The sequence below is a fragment of the Manacus vitellinus genome, unplaced genomic scaffold, assembly GCF_001715985.3.
Source record: "Manacus vitellinus isolate BGI_N305 unplaced genomic scaffold, ASM171598v3 scaffold_31_pilon, whole genome shotgun sequence".
Lineage (NCBI taxonomy): Eukaryota > Metazoa > Chordata > Aves > Passeriformes > Pipridae > Manacus > Manacus vitellinus.
The window spans coordinates 1078880-1099038 of NW_021940379.1; positions in this window are offsets into that span (position 1 = coordinate 1078880).

The window sequence follows — 20159 nt, forward strand, 5'->3', positions numbered from 1 at the left end:
CCTCCACCAAGAGGATGTGGAGCCACTGGTCTACAGGAGCAGGCACCACAGGCCCTCTGTGACACCCTGGTTTGGGGGGCTGAGCAGGATGGCCAGTTGTCACTGCTCTGCTCCAGGCTTTGGAAGAGCCTCTCCTTGATGGAGGGGCCATTCCAGTTCCCCTGCACATCCTAATCAGCAGCTGCTGCTCTGGATTTGGCCTTTATAAGAGATGAAAGGATGATATGTGGTGCATAATGCAGGTCATCCCACTGCATGTGCAGGAACAGATCAGGATCCATCTGCAAATCCCAGGATCTTCATCAGTCACACTGGGACACGGGAGGGACAGACTCAGCCCTTAAGCTGGGCAGAGCTTGGGGATCTGCTCCTGGGCACCTCACACTGCCCTGCTCACATCTGTAGGTGTCCTGGATCCAGAGTGCCTGTGCACACCCAGGCTTTGTCCAAGATGTGCCTCTCCCCCAGGGTGCTCATAGGCACCTGGAGTCCTGCAAGCTCGTCCCATCCCACTGCCTCACCTTTCTGCAGTTCTGGAGGGAGTGAGGAGCAGCCCTATGCAGTGCCTGGCCTGTCCCCAGGGTGCTGAGGCCCTTCTCTGTGCAAGTATCAGCATTTTAGGTACCAGTCAATCCGTGGGTTTGCCACAACAGCCAGGTGCTTTTGGGGGAGTGCCCAGCCAACTGCACTGGGCACAGCGCTCTGTGATGGCAGCAAACTGCTGCAAATAACTAAATGTCCTTCAGATTATCAGTGGGGTCAGAAACTTGAATCCTTTGGGAGGGACCCCAGAGTGCCCAGAGGACAGAGGCTGAACAGGGGGTGCACAGACCTTCACTTGCCAGGTGCCTCAGAGTGAGCAGGGAGGTGTCTCCCTCCGTGCAGGGCTGTCGCAGGGCACGACCATCCGTGGCTCCCGCAGCAGGGTGCCTCACACCATGGTGCTCTCCCAGCCCCACCAGAGGAGCTGGGCTCCAGCTGCAGAGGGGACCCTGCTGTGGCCGAGCCCTTGTTCTGTGCTCCCAGGCATGCCCGTGGGGAGAGGCAGGCGGTGCAAAGGCTGCTCAGCAATTATCAGCAGGAAAATCTGAGACTTCACCAGGCTGCTTAATTAAGCCCCCATGTGGCCTCTTGGAGATTCATCACACGGCACTGGAAATTGTTCCCACCATCCTCACTCGCCTTGGAAGGGCAGGGAGTACTGGGAGAGTCTTTGTTTGGGGTTTCTTGACCTCGGTGTTGCACTGCAGGGATGCCCTGTGGTTTGTACCACTGTGCTATGCGGTGGGGTGTCGGCGTGCAGAGCAGCCCAATCCAGCAGGAGGGATGTGAATTTATTCTGATGGGAGCAGCTTGCTCAGCCCCTGCAGAAACACCCATCACCTCTCCTTTGCCTGCTCCCCGAGGAGCTGGTGAGCTCCACACTCTCCAGTGGGTGTCTGCCCATTCGCTCAGAGCCCTCCTGGAAGGGGAGCCAAATCCTAGGGGGGAAGTGAGGTGCAAAACTGGGGGGTTGTGGGGAGGCCTGAGAACACTGTGGGGTATGAGAAAAGAGAGCAAGAGGTACCTGGGGATGGTCACTGCCCTCTGCCCCCCAGCCAGCGCCGGTGGCTCAGCCCTGGCCCTGGCCCTGGCTGCCACAGCAGGGGAGGCTGGGGGGCTGCTTTGTAGAACTGAAGAAACTCCTCCACCACAGAGCCTGCAAGCTCATTTACATACTCCTAGTTTAATTCTCCTAGGGTATGCAAATATATGCAAACAGCAATCCAGAGAGAGTCAGAAATAGCACAGAACATTAAAATCACCCTACTTGAATATTGTTTTATGCAAACGATGTACGCACGCAGTGTGTAGCTGATTTAAATAGAAGCAATGTCAGCATGGCAGTTATTTACCCTTCCAATGATCTTAGCAATTTTTTTTATTAAACTTATATAAAATATATTGAACAGGCACCAAGAACGTAGAGAGTATTTTAATGTTAGCCTTAACTAACACTAAGGAAAGGGCAAACTTCTCTAGCTGGCTGCATGAAGGGCAGGGAAGGGTTATTTTTCATAATCTCCCATTTGCATGAATGATACAAGATTCGTAAACCCTGATGCTGCTGGTATTGATTATCCGAGCACCATTCCTGCACCTCAGAGGAGCGCAGGCCCCGGTGCTGCACAGAGCCGTGGGGATCCGGTGCCCTCATGGTGTGAGCACGCGGTGTCCTGACATGGGGATGTGGGGAGGGGACACCTGGGTGAGTGAGAATAGCCATGGTGTGGGCCTGCTCCACCCCTGACATTCCTGGTGAGTCTGGCGGCGTTGGAATCCTGCAGTACATCCAGAATTCCCTAAATGCTCACATCTGGGGAAGGGGAGGACGGGGAGGGCTGTTACCGAGTGGCTGTGGGAGGACCAAAGTGAACCCACCCCGGGGCGCAGGGAGGGCTCCTCACCCTGTTATAGCATTCCCTGGAAATGTGCTTGCTCACAGGGGTTCCTGCACATGAGGAGCAGCGTGGTGGCTGCGCAGCGCTGGGTGTGGGGCTGGACCCCCCCCAACACCGTCCCTGCTTCCCGGGGGCCAGGCTTGCACCAGGGCACTGTGCCCTGGTGGGGGTTAGCACCACTGAGACGATCACACAGAGAGATGGGCTCCTTGGATTTGTGTCAAGCTCATTCACAGCTATGGTCCCCACACTGACCTTGGTGTGCTCTATCGTGAATATGTCATGGAGCTGCTGTCCTGGCCCTGCCGAGGTGTGTGCCGAGTGGCACTGAGCTGGCTTTTCCTTTCTGGCCTAATTAAACGTCAAGAGCATGATGGATGTGCCCCCGTGGAGTGTTGGTTGTGCACAGGGCAGGCACCCGGCTGGCAGTGCCACCAGCCTGGGGGGATGTGGTGAGCCTGTGTTACCCCCACAGAGCTGCCATGAGGGGTGCTCCTGGCCCAGGGATGGTGGTGGGCAGGGTCCTGCCAGACCCTCTCCTTGTGGTTCCCATGGAGCAAGGCGAGAGCCTGGGCACTGGGGGATGGCACTTGCATTGTCCTCAGAGGATGCCCATCCATCCCTTTCATCTGCAAACATCCCAGGGAAGCTTCTGTGGGTTGAACCCCACCAAGGGCAAGTGAAGAGGGTCTGACCCAGACTCAGTCTAGGCTGGAGCCCCTCAGAACACCAGAGCTCCCACCCTATTCTGGCTGCAACAGCTGGAGCCTCTTCCTATGCTGACAAGTCACCAGGGGCCACTCAGTCAAATTCTAGGGCTTTTGCTTGGTATTTTGCAGTACAATAAATGGTCCTGAAGTCCTTTTCTTCAGTAGGATTTCTGCCAGGTGCCTCCACACATGGACTGCGTAGCTGAAGGTAGGAGTGGGCATAAAATGCATTTTGCGTGCTTCAATTTATTTTAAATATTGTCAGGCCAGTGCCCGGCTGTTTGAACGATCACGGCTGCAGAGGAAATGACTGTGCAGGATACTTTTTCAATCAAGCTCACAGTTGCATTTTATCACTGGTTCTGTTAAAGACATGTGAGAGGTTTCATTTTTGCCTCAAAAGCCCCATCTCTGTGGAGGCAGTTAAACATCTAATTTTTAAATACAAATAGAACAAAAAGGCTCTGAAGGCATTGAGTGAAATATCGTGTGTCTGTGCCGGTCTGAAGGGGAGCATGTTTCAGCAGGCAGCGTGGGGCTGGGAGTCACATCACATTACTACCACGTGCCAAATGCTTCCAGCAGCCCTGGTACAACCCGAGGACTCTGTGCACAGCCCCAGCGCCCACTCTTGGAGCAGCTGGACACGGGACTGTGCAGCCCCTGCTCACTGCACCCACCTCAGCACACAGAAGAACTCATGTCCAGCGCTGAGTTTTGCCTCAGGGAATGTGGAGGCTGGAAAAGCCCGCAGGAGAAACACAGACCAGAGCTCTCCTCTCCGCTGGGAATGTCACTCTCTATATAGGAGCTGCCTGTCCGTTGTGTCAGCAGGCACCGGGAATCACTGTCAGCTGTGTCAGACAAACCGTAGTATGTCTGCACAGCACTAACTTACAGCGTGCTTCCATCCTGCCTTCTCATCTGGCCCAGTGGTGACTGGGGCCTTTCAGGTGTGTGCACACTGGTGGGTGTCTGCCTGTGAACTGGAAGTGATGTTTAACATCAGCAGCTCTCAGCACATGGCTTTACTACAGGGTGTGTTAGAGCAGAGCACAGAATTGTGGAATCACAGGCTGGTTTGAGTGGGAAGGGACCTTAAAGCTCATCCACACCCCTGCCATCGACAGGGGTACCTTCCACTAGCCCAGGAGAACTGAACAGCTCGGTTGGATGCAGGAGAGATTTACTTTGCTGTCCCTGGGTGCTGAGCAGCAACTCTGGGGCAAAGACTGTGTGGTTTTTACTGAAAGCAGCCTGAATGTGCAAGAGAATTTGTCTGGTGAGGGTGGAATTACTCTTGGCAAGGGGTCCTGCATGCTGTGCCTCCCTCACAGCCCACTCCAAAGGCCCCGGGGGCCTTTTCTGGTTCCCTTTCCCCTGAGCAGGTTGTGGTTGGGACCGAGCAGCTCCCAGAGCACTGGAGTGCCAGTGTGCTGGCCAAGGGCTGCCGTGTCATGGATGAGGAGCTGCAGCCCTGGCAGCTGATGCCACGCTCCTGGAGGCTGGTTTGAAACCCTTTAGGGGTGGAAGGATCACTATTTACTTCTGGTGCTTCTCCCATCACATTCTGGGTTGCTGGCAAAATGGGAAACATCTCCTTTATGAAAATCTGCTGCCAGGCCACTGCAGTCCAATTCCACCAGCAGAGCTGCCTGGTTCCCTTCCTTCGGGATTGCAAACTGCTGCAGGATGTGAGCTGGCTCGTGGGTGATCTTACATAGGTAAGCCTGGCTGTCCCTCCAGGGCTTATCCTTGGGGACTGCATCACCCTGGGGTGAGGAACCCACACACCACCCAGCCTTGTCCTTCTGCCTCCTGCAGCAGCAACACAGCCCCTCATCCAGCTCCTACCTCGGACCCTACAGAGAGCTGGCTCCCACAGTGGTGTTAGCCTCATCTTTCCTGAGATGCTGAACTTCCTTCATTCCTGTTTTTGTGCTGTCAGTTAGAAAAGTTATGTTATGAAGCAAAAATAGCCTGGATGCCAAAATCCTCCAGGGAAGGGGGTGGCCAGGCTGGGCTGCAGCAAGCTGTCCCAGGGGAAGGGGAGACAGAGCCAGGGAGTGATGCCCCCAGCCCTGTCCCAGAGGGAAATGTCAATGGGTGCCTGTCCCCTGCACTGCAGGTCTGTACCCCTACCAGTGTCAATAACCTGTTCAGGTCAAGGGATGATCCCTGGCATCACGGAAAAACCGTAGTGTCTCTGAGAGAGTAACAACAACAGCCGTCGATGTAGCTGTTGGTGTTTTTATCACTGAAGCCTTTGGAGGGTGTTCAATGGGGACCTGGTGTTTATTCAGGGAGATCCTTGCTGCCGCGACCTTCCTGAACTGCCACATTCCTTTTAATTATGATTGGCAGCTCATGGAAATTTGGGGCCTTGATTGGCAGCTGAAGTAACTTTCTTCCTTCCCACAATTCTTCAGGTTCCTTCCCATCAATAGACATAATGTTGGCTACTTTTCTGGGATAAATAGCAACCTTTGCCCCCCTCCTCTATTTGGCAAACGCTCAACACTTCATTCTTTTCAGAAAGCCCCTTGGAATGCAGCTGAGAAGGGCCTCAGCAGAGCTGCCCTCCTCCTCCTCCTCCTCCTCCTCCTCCTCCTTCTCCACCTCCTCAGCACCCGGCCAGGGGACTTTTGTGCGAGAGCAAACAAAGGCTCATTGGCAACACTTCTGGATTTCATTTCAAAATACATTTGTCACTCTGGAGTAAAGTAAACTGATTTTTCTGCCTTTTTTTTTTTTTTTTTTTTTTTTTTTTTTTTTTTTTTTCCTAACTCCTCCCTCCCAGGTTTCCCTACCAGCAGCTCTGATTCTGGAATTGCTGGACAAGGATTTGCACAGGGTAAAAGGAAGTGTGTGCTTGCTCTGGGGCTGCTTCACTTCATCTTGCTCGTGTAGAGCTCCAGAGAAGCATCCCCACTCTGCAGGAGAGCAGTGACAGTCAGCAAGTGCGCCTGGTCTGTCCTCAGAGCCCAAAACGCTCATCCTTCCCCATCCAAAACCCTGAGCTCTCCTTTGGCTTTCTTCCTGAGCTCAGTCAGCATCCAGGAACCCATAACCTGATTCCACTTTTTAGGTCCTAAGATCTTTTTTCAAAAACACCCAAGTGATGCAAAAGCTCAAACCACAGTGAAAGTGTGATGCGGCTCGTGGAGATGTAAATGCCATCCGTTTCCAAGGAGAGCAATGACATTTTTGAGAGGGATTTGGGCTCAGAGATCCTGGAGGTGCCCTTGAGAAAGGTCTGTCCTACTCCCAGGGGTGTCCTCTCTGAGCAGAGGGGTCTTCACCAGGGGCGGCACCAGGAGGGCACAGACCTGGCATGGGCAGCACTTGGCACAGCTCAATCCGTGTTTCAGCAATTAAATGAAATTCAGTCTCAGTTCCTAAGAGCTTCTTGTGCTGAATAACAGCCAGTTGAAAATGATGAAGGGAATACTCGAGGGTTGTGTTCGAAAGGAAACAAGGAGGCTCCCGAGCTGCAGAGATTGCCTGTGTGCACAATACAGGCACTTACTCTCCACCAGCCCCACACTGAAGTGTTTCAGAGAGAGATGACAGACCTTGGCACTCAGTGCTTCTCAAGAGCAGGGTGGATGAGGAGACAATTAGCAAAATACAGGATCATTTGCATTTTCAGGAATACTTGAAGGATTTACACTCTCTGCCAGAGGTAAAGGGGGAATGGGATGGAAGACTTCCGGGATGGCTGGATGAGCCCTAAGAGCACAGGTGGTGGAGCAAGGGAACCCTGGTGACTGAGAAGATGTGTGTTTGCACCTACACTGTTATCTCACGGTGGCCGCCCTGGATCTGTAAATGCTGGCACCTCCTGCAGTCTGATGGCTTCAGGAACCAGACCCAGTTTTTTATGAGTTTGTCTCTCACTGACATGTGTGAGCTCTACCAAAGGTTTCTCACAGCCGGAGTAGTTTGGAAGAGTCTTTGCCTACGCTGTCCTCCTTGTCATGGTGATGGTGAACTGGGCTGGCCCCAGCCCTGGACAGGAACAGGGACAGACCAACCTTACCATGCAGGAGCCCTTTGTCATGGAACATGGAGGAATGTCATTGTTCCCACACTTCTGTCAGATTTGGTTAGAATCTGCCATGAGATTGCAAAGTTATTGCAGCAGACATGCAGCCAGACCCAGCCAGGCATAGACAGCCCCATCAGAAAAACTGCATTTCATTAGAGAACTGAGCTGAAGCCACACTGGATCTTCCCTTCCTCTCCCCACAGCCCTGGTGTCACTCCCCATTTTCATGTCCATACTCACTGGACAGATTGGCATCAATATACTCTAATTGCTTCCAACCTTTCTCTAGAACAGAAACATGGATGGTCAACAGAACCATGTAATCTTTGCTTAGATCCTTCGGGATGAGCCCAAGAAGGTGAAAGCCCACATGGAGCTCAGGGCAGTGAGGAGTAACCACAGGTTTTGGGGTGCTCTGCTGGGGGTCAGGGGACCCCAGAGAGGCCATGAGCTTGGGGACATGGTGTGTGATGGATAGTGTGAAAAAGGCCGAGCAGTTGATGATTTTTGGTGTCATTCTGCACAAATTGCCTGGTTTTGGAAGGGCGGAGGGATGCTGGATCCATGGTGGGAGTGGTGGGAGTGTACACCAGGCTGATGCTGTGTGAGGCCATCCAAGAGGAGTCATGGCCAGTCCCCTTGTGTCACCAGGGAATGTTTCCAACTGCAGCCTTCCCTCTGTTGCATCCAGGCGATTCCTCTGCTCTTGTGCTAATTCACCCCCACTCTGTCTTTCCTGCACAGCTGCCACAGCCGGGCTCCTTCCTGCCTGTGGGGATGCTGTTTTCAGGATGTGGTTTCTCCGGAAGCGCTGGAGCGTGGTGGGTGCGGGAGCATCCCAACGGCCGAAGGCAGCTGGTGGGCTCTGCCACCAGCTGTGCACCCACAGAGCCACCCCCCAGGGTGGGCTCACACCACAGCAGGCATGTCCTCCCACCACCATCCTGCCCTTGCATCTCATGGGGGCTGGCACTGAGCTCGTTGCTTCCCTGTCTGCAATGAATTGAGTCTGCTCCAACCTGGATGTCTCCCTGGGTTGGTTTTCTGCCACACTGATGAGCAGCAATGTCACCTTGGAGAAGTCCAGGCAGCTCCAGGGGTGATGTCAGCGAAGGCAGCAGCCCTGGGAGTAGGGAGGATTCCCCCCACCAGCATCAGGGACCCCTGGGCTTGGCTCAGCCAGCTGTGCCCTACATCATGAATATGTGGGGAGGAGCAGTTGAGCTGGAGGGATGGTTGGGAACAACGAGGGGATCCAGAAGGAGGGAAAGGGGAGTGAGCAACCTGACATGGTAAAACATGGAGCCACTGCCCAGCACTGTGGTGTGCACTCGGGAGGCTGCCACCAGTAGGATGCTCCTTACCCTGGATTTTTATCAGAAAGGGAATGGTGGGAATGCCATGGCAAGGACAGGATGTGGCTGGGTTTGTGCTGTGCAAAGCTCTGTGGATCGAAGCCTGGACATGCTGGGGTTGGGGCATCTCAGCAGAATAAGTACACAGATACAAAGGCATGGCTGCAGGATGTGGCCAGGGCTGGTCTGGGATGGGTGATAGGAGACAGAGTAGGCTGATCCTGCAGAAGAACAGAGCAAAGGGCTGGTGTCTGTGAGGAGAATGGGTCTGTGGATGCTTGAGTCATGAGAAAGCTGCCTTACATAGGGACAGAAAGCAGAGAGAGCGAAGGTGACACTGGCCCTGGTGTCACTGTGCAGGGGCAGGACACTCCCCAGGCACTTGGCATCATCCCGCAGGGCTGAGCTGTGCTGGGCACCAAGCTGGGAAGGGCAGGGGAGGAAGAGGAGGGCTTGCAGTTACAGCCAGCACTACCAGCTATGGCTGTGCTTTTTGCCAGGGACTGTTTCACATGGAGCTAAACCCAATCCTTATCCCAGAAAGCTTGTTAGTAGAGCTGGTTTGCAACAGATGGATGCAGACGGGTGGGGAGAAGGGGAAACAACACGGCAATAGCAGCAGCATGGTGTGTGCTCACCAAAGCACAGCAGCAGCAGAGCTTTGGAAGCAATGGAGAATTCCAAGGAACGTTTTGGTTCCTTCGGGATGCTCACAGGTGGTTTGTCTGAAGCATGACAGCCAGCATGAGACAACATGATGGTTTGGGAACCCCACAAGTGGTAATGAGAGAAGGAGCACTTGGCTGTTCCCAGTCCTGTGCAAACAGTGAACTTGCCCCATTATGAGATGGGAACGAGCAGGCTCTGGCTGAGAGCTGAGAAGGTCCATCCCACCCTGTTCTGCCCTGTCCCATGCCATGCCATGCCATCCCATCCCATCCTGTGCCCAGTGCTCGGCTGCCTTGCTGTCACCCAGAGCTGTTCACATTCCAAGCGGGAGGTAGGTGACCTGCAGTCCCAGCAGCTCAGACCTTTGACCAGACTTCCCAAACCTGATGTGAGGTGACCACCAATAACTGTGCAGCTCCGAGTCCCTCTCGGCTGCCACCACCGTGGAGGCAGTGCCTGGATGTGCTGTATATTAAGTGGAGTGGCAGCTGCGATATTGCCATCTAAAACTAAGTACAAAATTTACAGCAGTAAATTCTTCTCTCTTCAGGGTGGTTAATTATCTTAATTACTTTTATTATCTTTTATCTTTTAAGATCCCAAATTGCTTATTTCTGCTTGTGTTGCCAAAGGGGGTTGCATATTTTTTACTGGCACACGCTGTGCAGAGGCTCTGATACGCGTGTTTGCATGGTACACTTTAAAAGAACTTTGATTTATACAAGACTTCTCCTTGGGATTTTAATTGTACTAAATAGGGAAAACAAAGTTCAGTGAAATATTGAGCGACTGAAGAGCTGACAAGTGGTACTTTCCTTTTGCTTGATGCAGGGACGGGACTTCCCCCGCTGCCCTCTGGGCCAGAGGGAAGGAATTTGGCTTCTGAGAGCCACAAACGCTGCAGCTTGGTCAGACATGCACCGTGTCTGAGGGGCACAGGGGAGCTTATGGCCTTGGGGATGGCAAAGTGCCATGGCAGCGAGGGGGCCCCGTGTGCCACTGACCCGTGGTGGGCAGCCAGCGATGGGCAGGGGGGGCACGACGCAGGCACCAGTGCTCTGCTCCAGCTCCCTGGGTGGTGGGTCCCGGGCAGCATGTTGGGCCAGGGACTGTGCCCACCCCCGGCACCCACGGGCATGCCCAGCCACTATCCCGGGCACCCACCATCCCTCCCCATCCCAGGCATTCCCTGTCCCTTCTCCAACGTGCTTCCTGCTGCCTCCTCGAAGCTCCTCCAAAGGATGCAAAGTCCTGGCCCCAGGGAAGTGCTGGGATGTGATTTCACCCCATGATTTCATCCCGGGGGACCACAAACGAGGCACAGCCGAGGCATCGCTGGCAGCTGCCTCCAGGAGCTGCCCTGGCACCGCGGCTCCTCTCAGCGCGTCCCCTGCGGGCGCCTCTCTCCTGCTGCCTCTGCAAATACCCATCCCTAGGGAACTGCTTCCCTCTTCTCTTCCTGCTTCCCTACCTACACTGCATTCTTTTTCTTGAGGGGGGGGAAGAAATTTTCGGGAAAGGTGCCTCATCCCCTGGGGATCAACCTCGATGGAGCTGAGCAGAGAACAGCCCCGCACCAAAGGGGAAGGAGGAGGGAGTAGGAGGGAGGAAGGAGGGACGGCTTTCTCCATCCCACAGAGGAGCCTCCTAAACGCTACCAGGTGCTTTTCAACTGGAACGGAGATTTCCTCCATATTTATTTTCAATGCTGTCCTGCCCGGGGAGCCGGGGGGAGCCAGACATGGCCAGGATTGCCTTAACTCTGCGTGCACTGAAGGGTCTCTCGTGGCATTCAGCTGACAGGGAGGAAAAGAGCTTTTCATGTGCAAAACAAAGGGGAGAGGGGGCTTTTCTTCCCTGCACGCTGAATGCCACACACCCTTGGCCAAGGGGGGCAGTTCGGGGCTCTGAACAATCACGACATGAAAGGCAGAGAGGCAGGGAGAGAAAAAAAGTCTCCCCTTCTCATTAGAGCACATTTGCCTGTAGCTCCAGGGTGGTGGTTCTGGGGAGCTCCCTGTCACACCAGCAGAATCATGGCTGTGATTACTCCAAGCCATGTGTAACCCCACGCCTTACAGATACATTTTTCTGTCTTCCTTGTCTTTTAATAGCAAACCCCAACTGAACTGCTGCAGCCCACCCCACTTCCTCCCCATTTGCTGTGCTGGCTGCCTGCTGTCAGATGAAATTTATGCTGTGGTTTAGGAGTAATTTTTAGTTTGGAAGATTTGTCCTCCTGCCACCTGCTATAAATAACTGCCATGAGGTGGTGGAGCCCTATCCATCTGTCCTGGTGACACCATGGCATGGCTGGTGATGATGGTGGGCCCATGGTACAGTTTGATGCCACAAATGGTATCATTTCCTCACTTTGCCTGTGGCTGGTCCAGGCTCCTAAGGTCTTGGGACCTCTCAGCTCCATGTCCCTCCATGCCCGGGGAGCAGCCAGACAGGAGCTGTGGAGATCTGAATCTGCAGGTCCCTGTCATGCTCATGGTGCTTTGCAGTGCAATCACTCGTGCTTGTTCAGAGGGGGTGTAATGATGGGCCCCTTGATCACCTGGAGCCAGCCATGACTCTCACACTGCAGCAGCCAAGGGAACTTGGTTATTCAAAGGGCAGAGCGTTTTGTTAGGGGCTGTGACACTTTTCCCAGATATTCCAGTCCTGGAGGCTGTCATGGCAAAGTGAGCAGTGAGGGAAGCTCTGCTGCAAACCTCTCCCAGGCAGATGTGGTCAAGCAGAGCTGGGAGGTGAGTGGCACCCTGTCAGTGTCAGTACCATCCTAGGGGTCCCAGGACTGGGTACTGCTGCCTCTTATGGTACTCTGAGCAGCTCTGTGTGTCCCTACAGTAATCAGCCTGGGCTCACCCACACCACACACTGCCACATCTCTGCAGGGGCTGCTCCTTAGACAAGGCCACCTCTCTCTTCTTCTGGAGCATATAATTTCTGTTTCTCTAGAGACCCTGGAGGGGCACCTGACATTGTGGTGACCCTCCTGTGGTGAGCCCAACACTGCAGCAGTCTGAGTGTCTCTTTTGCTCTGGAGGTCCATGTTTTGCCAATGCAGAGGGGTGGTCACTGCAAATACGTTCTGGATTTTACTGCCCAAGGGTAGGAGGATTCACTGATGCTGAATACCCAAGCCTGCAGCCTGAATTTTGCAGGGCTTGAGAAATGGAAGATTTCCAGTGTTACCTCTGCATTTTGACTGATGAAGCGCCTTCCTTATGTTTGTGACCCCAGAGCATCTGAGAGAGTTTCCTTTTGAAAGCAAATATCTTGAGCGAGAAGGTGCAGCCACCATGTGACTCCCTCATGATGCTTCAGTTGCTTCTCAGAGCTGGGCTCACACAGGCCATCTTCAGCTGGGGTGCCATGTCCCCTGTCCTAAGTCCCCCGTCACCACATGGCAGTGCTGGCAGGGCCACAGGGCCACCCCCAGCCAGATCCTGCTGCTCCCAGCGCCCACATGTTTGAGCAGAGTGAGCATTCTCACCTTCACGTCACTTTGTGCAGGAACCAGCAACATCAGGATTTGCTATTTATTTTAAATTGCAAACTTTTCAACTGGAAAGGAACAATGGGGAGAAACCAATGCGCCCGGGTCGACTTAAAAGTATCCCATGTCTTCAAGGCAGTGAATTTTAAAAAGGCACATAATTAGCAGGCTGCTTCCTCGTCTGTATTCTCCTCGTCTGCCTGCCCACATAAACATTCGGCACACAGCACTTCCAGACACTTTTTAATAGAATCGCTTAAAACAATTAATTACCAGAGTTTTCATTCAAGCTGCAGTGGAAAAGATACGCTGGCAATAAAAGGCATTTATTCGTTGGTTTCTGGAGGCCTGTTTGTTATTAACATGTAAATTAAATCATCACAGATGTTCCATTTTTAATCTGGGGATGTGAAGTGCAGGGCTAACCACGGCCCAAACAGCCTGATTTTATTACACACACATTCATTAGGAACCAGCAGTATTATTGGATATCATTTCTCTTTGATGCATTTTTTAAACCAATTATCAGTATAATTTGTTCATTTCCCTCCCTATTTGTTTTTCTCTTGCCATTTGTGTCAGGATTCTCCAATCAAGGACGATGCCTTTGGCTCCTTGTGGCCTCCTCCCTCGCCTTTGGCTGGTGCCACCACAGAGCCCGTGCCTGGCTGCAGCCTCACAAGCCTCTTGCTGCAGCAGGGCAAAGGCAGTGACCAGTCTGGTGCCAGGAGAAGGGAACCAGCTGCCATGGGGCAGCAGCAGTTGGAGTATGGAGAAGCTCACTGTGGAATCACAACCCAACATGCTCCCGGAGAATCATGGTCCAGCAGCATCTGGAGGAACAAGAAAAGGGGACAAACCCAGAGGGTGCCCATTGGACCTGGAGTGGGACAGCAACGAGAATGGTGATGGACAGCTGGGCAGGGGTGTCACCACTTCTGTGCATGCCTGAAGGAGGAAGGCTTGCCCAGCAGTGCCAGCCTCTTGTTGTCAAGTGCCACCTTGAGGTGCTCACCAGGGCTCTTCAGGAGAATGACACACTGCAGAGGATGGTCACCCACCACCCGGAGAAGGGAGAGCTGTGGCTTCAGCAGTTCTGCATGGGCTGCCCTATCTGCCCCCAGGCACTGCCTGCATCCCTGCCCCCAGCAGCAGGAGAGCCTCGGGAGCCCCAGGAGGAATTCTTGACATGGAATCGATTCAGATTGCAGCCAGCTCTGCACTGCTGCAATGAGCCCAGGGACAGTTCTGGTCTAAAAGCATGATTTAGCTTAATGAGAAATAAATAGCTCTGGCTGCTGCAGTGCTATGGGACATCCTGGGATTGGTGATGAGGCCTGGCACAGGTTTCCCAGAGAATCTGTGGCTGCCCCATCCCTCGAAGTGTTCAAGGCCAGGTTGCACAGGGCTTGGAGTAACCTGGTCTAATGGAGGGTGTTCCTGCCTGTGGCAGGGAGGTGGGACAAGGTGGTCTTTAAGGTCCCTTCCAATCCAAACTAGTCTGGGATTCTGTGATTCTGTGGTGGGTGCTGAGCACCGCTTTTTCCTTGGGAATTATCTGGAGTGGCTCAGGCTGCCTTGTTCCTCTGCCGCCTCGTGTCCTTGCTGCGATAACTGTAGGAGAGGGAGGGTGGGGGGGGAGCCTTGCAGTGACCAAAAAGTCTTGGAAATACTTTCATGCTAAAAATTCCATATTTGACAGAAGTGTGAGATACCTTGAGGCCTTCTATTGATTACCTGGGAGCAGGAGAGCACTGGCTCTTTGAGCTGTCACAGTTCCAGGCGTTTCTGAAAACGATAGAAGACTGGAACAAAAACACAACTAAGGCTCCTGACACGGCGTGTTAAGCAATAAAACATGTTTAATTGTGTTGTCTTAAGGCTATAACCATTCCCTGACTGAAGGTCACTCCACTACCCATACTGCCAGTGGGAGAGAGGTGCTCTGACAGGTGGGAATCCAAATAGGAAACAGATATCTGGGAGATTACGGTGTGAACGACAATGAAATGCCAATGCCAGGGTAGTTAAAGGGAGCAGGACAAGCATCAGGACATCTCCTGGCTGGCGGATCTATATAGGGGATGTTGTAGACACAGCTTGGAGATTTGATAAAGGACCTTCTGGGGCATCTCGGTGCCATGTGGCACCATCAGTGTGTGTCTGTCTGCTACACCATGACCCACCCGCACGCACCATTGCCCCCACGTCCATGGGGGACAAGGAAAGTGCCTGGTGGGAGCCCATTTCCTCACAAAGACCCTCCTGCCTTGCTCCAGGGATTGGCACCCAAGTGTGCATTGATCCGTGCACATCTGCTCTGAAATCTGAGGCTCATGTTGCACAGGTTTGCTTGGCTTCCCAGGGAGCTACCAACTACCTGAGGTCATGTAGGGAAGGATGGAGGATCAGGTCCAGTCATGTCCAGCCCCGAGGGGCTGGGGCCTCGCTGGCATGTGGCTCTGGGCGGAGGCACAGCAGTGTCCCCTCAGCAGGCATCTCGGAGCAAGTGTCTGGGAGAAATCCCCTTTAACAGCCCATTAACTGCCTTATAAAATGGCCAAAGGTGACATTTCCTTTACACCACTCTGGACTCTGACCCTTCGGGCCACACTGCAGCCATCGGGTAGAAGGCAGATCTGTACCAGGGAGCTATTGAAACAGGAGGGAAAAAGGGTAAAAATGAGAAAAAGGCTGGAACTTGGTTTCCAGCTGGTTTCTTGCCCTCATAGAGTGATCTTATGGACCTGATGGGAGAGATATCAGGTTTATGCTGGCTCAGGGATGCTCCCTTATTTTATCATGGAGTATCCAGCCTTCTGAGATGAAGTCTTAAAGGCCAAAATGACAGAATGGAACAAAACATGAAGAATGCTTGAAGAGGTGAGTTTTTAATTTAATATTGTTTTTCTGGCACTGTCTGGCTTTTTCCATAGGCATGAAGTGGTGGGCACCGGCAAGTTCCAGGAGGGAGCGTTCAAGCTTCAACCTTTGCTGAAACTTTGCTGTCAAATCCATAGTAGGAACTCGAATCCTTTTCAGCTCAAGGTGTGCTGGGAACATAAAACAGGCACATACAATTACCTGGCAGGATAACAGAGCAGGACCAGCATCCTACAAGGACAGGGAAAAGACAGAACACACTGTGGACAAGTGACTGTTCAGATCTGGAGACATTTCAGCATGGAGTGATTTTATTTTCCTTGGTTAGAGGCATCCTAACCATAAGCCATTAATTTGGGGAGAAATTCCAGGCATTCCTGTCCCCAGATGCTGCTGGGTCTCCCTGACGGTGTGTGTGTAGATCTTCTGTTCTTGGAGATCCACACACACTTGGTCCTCTTCTTGGTTAGTCCTGGTAACTTCTGTGTGAGAGTAGGCCCTGCTCATGGGGAAAGTTTCAGGTGCCTTGCATTTAATGAGAAACAGAAAAGATTAGGTTGTAGCAAGGTATTTAATTATTAGGATATTACTGCTCTGGCTGCATTCTTTGCCTCTCCATGTGGGAAGTGCCAAATTACATGTCACCTCAGAGGGCATATTTTCTGTAGTTTTCAGAGCTCCTACAATGGCAGCTCATGAATATTTACTGAGCTGCTCAGATATGCAGCAGTGGGAACAAATAAAAAAACCCTTGTATTTGCATCTCCCACAGACACTAACAAACCATGTGGCTCTGGTAGGGAGAAGATGGGAGATTGCTGTTGCCTTTCCAGAGGGATAGAGGAAACAGCTTCTTGTATAATGAGATTGACTTTTAAATTGAAAGTGGTGCTGGTTGTGCTGCAGTTCATACTTCCATGCTGTGCATTTGCTCCCTAGGCTCTAACATTAAGACATCTTATGTACAAGCTGGGAGGATTCAATTAGAGTTTCAGTTATTAATCAATCAATTAAGCCACAATCTTTGGAATATACATTTTCACTCTTAAAGAGGTGTGATGCTGGCATGATGAACTTCAGGGACGCCGTTTCACCTGGACACACAGGTGGGTGTCTGTGCAGAGCTCCTGGTGCTGATGCTGTGCCAGGGCCATGCTGGGCTCCTTCGGCACCGTGCCGGGCAGGGAGAGCAGCAGAGCCCAGGCAGCAGAGACTCAGATTGAGTGCCAGGAAATGCCAACTCAGCTGGCACTGAATCCTTTGAGAAACATTCAGCCACACTTTCTTTGTTGCCAAACTGGAGCTGCTTTGCCTGGACCTGGCACATGGACAGAGGAGATGGACAGCTCAGCTGTGCCGTTGGTCTCTCACTGCTGCTCTGACAGTGGCTTCATGCTCATGTTGGAGGAGATCATGAAGCCTCTCTTGCCTCAAAAAAACTGTGTGTGAGTTGAGAGACATGAGAAGTGTTGCAAAAGAAATGCTTGGGGCATTCACAATTAATCTGTCCCAGTGATTCCTCCAGCCTCAGTCACGATGTGGCTGGCCTGAGATAAGGAACAGAGGGGCTACTCTGTCTTAACCCAGCAGCTCTAGATGCTGCCCATGACCTGTGCACACACCTGCACAAAGCTCCAAGGGAAGCAGGTGAATTATCTGGGCACCCTGGTGTCCCACTGGTTTCATTCCATAAAAAAACTTCAAAGTGGCAATATGTGATTTTTTCCAAGGCTCACAGGTAGCGAACAGACTCAAAATTGACTGCACCATCCAGCTGCTCTCTCCCCTGAGATTCCTGCCCCCTGTCCCCTCACTGCCTCTGCTCTGCTCTGGGTGAGGAAGAGACAGATGTGATGCTACAAATCCTGCACTTGTTCTCCCAAATCTCTGCCATTTTTCTTCTGTGAACAGGGACTGAAGGCAACACTTCCAGGTGCTGCGAGAGGTAGCTTGTCCTTAATTTTTGTGTTGTGTTTCAAAGGCTGTGTGTTAGGGTGAAATTCACACACACCTGGGGCCAGCAAGAGCCACAACATCCCTCATGCACTGGTGTTTCTTTGTTAGTCACTCCTGCCCAGCCCTTGCTGGACAAGTCCATGTTCATGGGCTGCATGGTGAAAGGAGGAGAGCCGGCAGCAGCATTCGGAGCAGGAGTGATTCCCTGTGTCCTAGTGCCTGGGATATTTAATCCAACATGTAACGAGAAGTCCGGGGGAAGGGTTTAGGGAAAATAAGCTCTGTGGTTTCAAGCTGAAGTTTGAACACTGGAAGAGAAGTAAATGTGCAAGTGCTGTCTATAGGCAGGGAAAAAAGCCAAGGGGGGATTAAATGGCAATGTTACCTTTACTCTTGTCAAATACCTAAGTAGAAACATTGGTTAATGCCCTTAAAAAAGGCCCATTACCACAGGGCAGAGAGTCAAAGAGCCTGGCTGCCCTAATACTCAGTTATCTCGTTCCCGGATAATGGAATGACCCCTCGCCTGCCCGAGCTGTACTACGATATAATAGCATGAGCCGTGTGAATAAAGAGGTTATTTTTGGAATCCAATTGAAGCAGTGCTGGAGCTGGTGTGACAGGGGAAGGATTGAACAAGATGCAATGTTCTAAGGGAAGGGGAAAAAATTGAATTTTGGGGAAGGTGGCACTGGCAGTGAACTGTGCAGAGAAAGGCACCGTGGTGCTGCCTGAGCAAGGTGCCAAGGGATGGGCTGGGGGGAAGCTGGGGCTGGAGACTGATCCGGCACAGAGCAGGGGCTGAGCCCCAGAGGAGCAAGGGAGCCAGAATTCCCCCATCCACTGGGCAATGGGTGGCTGTGGCAGCCCTGGGCAGGAGGGGTCAGTGGTGCCAGTGGCTGGGGATGGGCCATTGCCAACACCCTGCTCAGCACCAGTGCCCCGTCCCATCCCTGCCCTGCAGCCTGCACACCTTGCAGCTCTTTTCATGCCCCTTAAGCATATGTATAAAGGTAAAACACAAAATAATGCTAATTCTGATGCACAGTATCCAACAAACAGGGCTGCAGCTCGTCCAGCAGTGAGAGACAAGAGCATAAGAGATTCAGCATAAACAGAGATGAAAATGAATATTAATTTACAAAGCAGCACAAAGACAATGGGATCCAAGGAGATTGATATCACAAACTCCCCTTATTCAATCAGATTAGGGTCTCATCTTCCCCAAACACCAATTGCTAATCTAGATTTGAAAGACAAATCCTCTTGCAGAAGGGCTTTGCCTTTATCTTGTCCCTCTGATGCCTCTACTTAAGATGTTACTACAATTTTGGGGGAGTTGGGAGGAGGGAACCTTCCCAAGCAGCTTTTAACTGTTGTGATGCCAAAGTGTCATTGAGCAGTGGTAGGGTCTGCAGAGCACAGGCTGTCCTGTGCCTGTGACAGTGGAAAACATGTAATTCCTGAGAGCTTGGCAACTCTGGGGAAACCTATATGGCAGCGGACACCAGCCTGCCTGTTCTGTCTCCCAAAGAAGGGAAGCTGAGGTGTGTGGGGGAAGCACTGCTCTCCTCTGGCAGCTCAGGTGTTCCATAATTGATGCTGAATGGAAGGAAATGAAACCAGGAATTCTTTCTGAAGAAGTTAGGGCTGGTGGCTGATACTACAGACAAGTTAAAACAAGGTGCAATTTAGCTGGGGACAGGAAGGCAAAAGCCATTTGAGTCAATTTTCATGGACCCTCTTTGGGCCATGCAGGACGCACCAGGATCTGCCTCCCTCCTGTGAGGTGTTTAATCAGTAAGTTTTTTTTCACCTCTTTCCAGGAACAAGGCGAGACCACCTTATGTTCCCTGGCAAAGCCCAAGCTCTGGCTCAACAGGTGGGTGACAGTGCCAGTGGCTTGGTCTCTGGCCACTAGCACAAGGAAGCCATTGGGAAGAGACATTTCCATATGCAATGTGCAAGTTGAAACAGAGCTGTGGTCGAGAGCCCGGAGCTCCATCCTGGAAAGGGCAGCCCAGTCCCAGGAATGCTCCGTCCCCGGTTGTGCCATCCCTGGAACATCCCACGAGCACCCGGCTCCTCTCCCTGGTGATGCTGAGAGATGTGCAGAACTTGAAAGGAGCTGTAATTACTGTTGGGGTTTAGATGCAGTTGGTGTTTTACTACTTAAAAGCAATTTAATTGAAAAAGCAAAATTGCCTTAATTTGTATCAAGATACATTATTAAATACACTTTATGGCTGAACTCACAAGCGGAGCCTGTGATCTCGGCAAGTGCAGGGAGAAGCTGCTGGGGTGGGCATGCTCCAGGACCCTGCAAGATCTTCAGGTCTCCCCCAACACCTGAAAAGACAGGTTGGTGCTACAAAATTCACAGGTTGCAAATAGTATGTGATAAAAAAGTGAAAATTTTAAGATGCCAATTTACCTGTACCTGTCTATTAATTACGTATTTTATTGGTGTAGCATGTGCAGCACAATAAATGCTACAGATTCAAAGTGATGTTGTTTCTACTCTCCACGTCGAGTGTTTCTGACACATGCACGCATTTCAAGTAGAATTAATTTTTTTTCTATTTG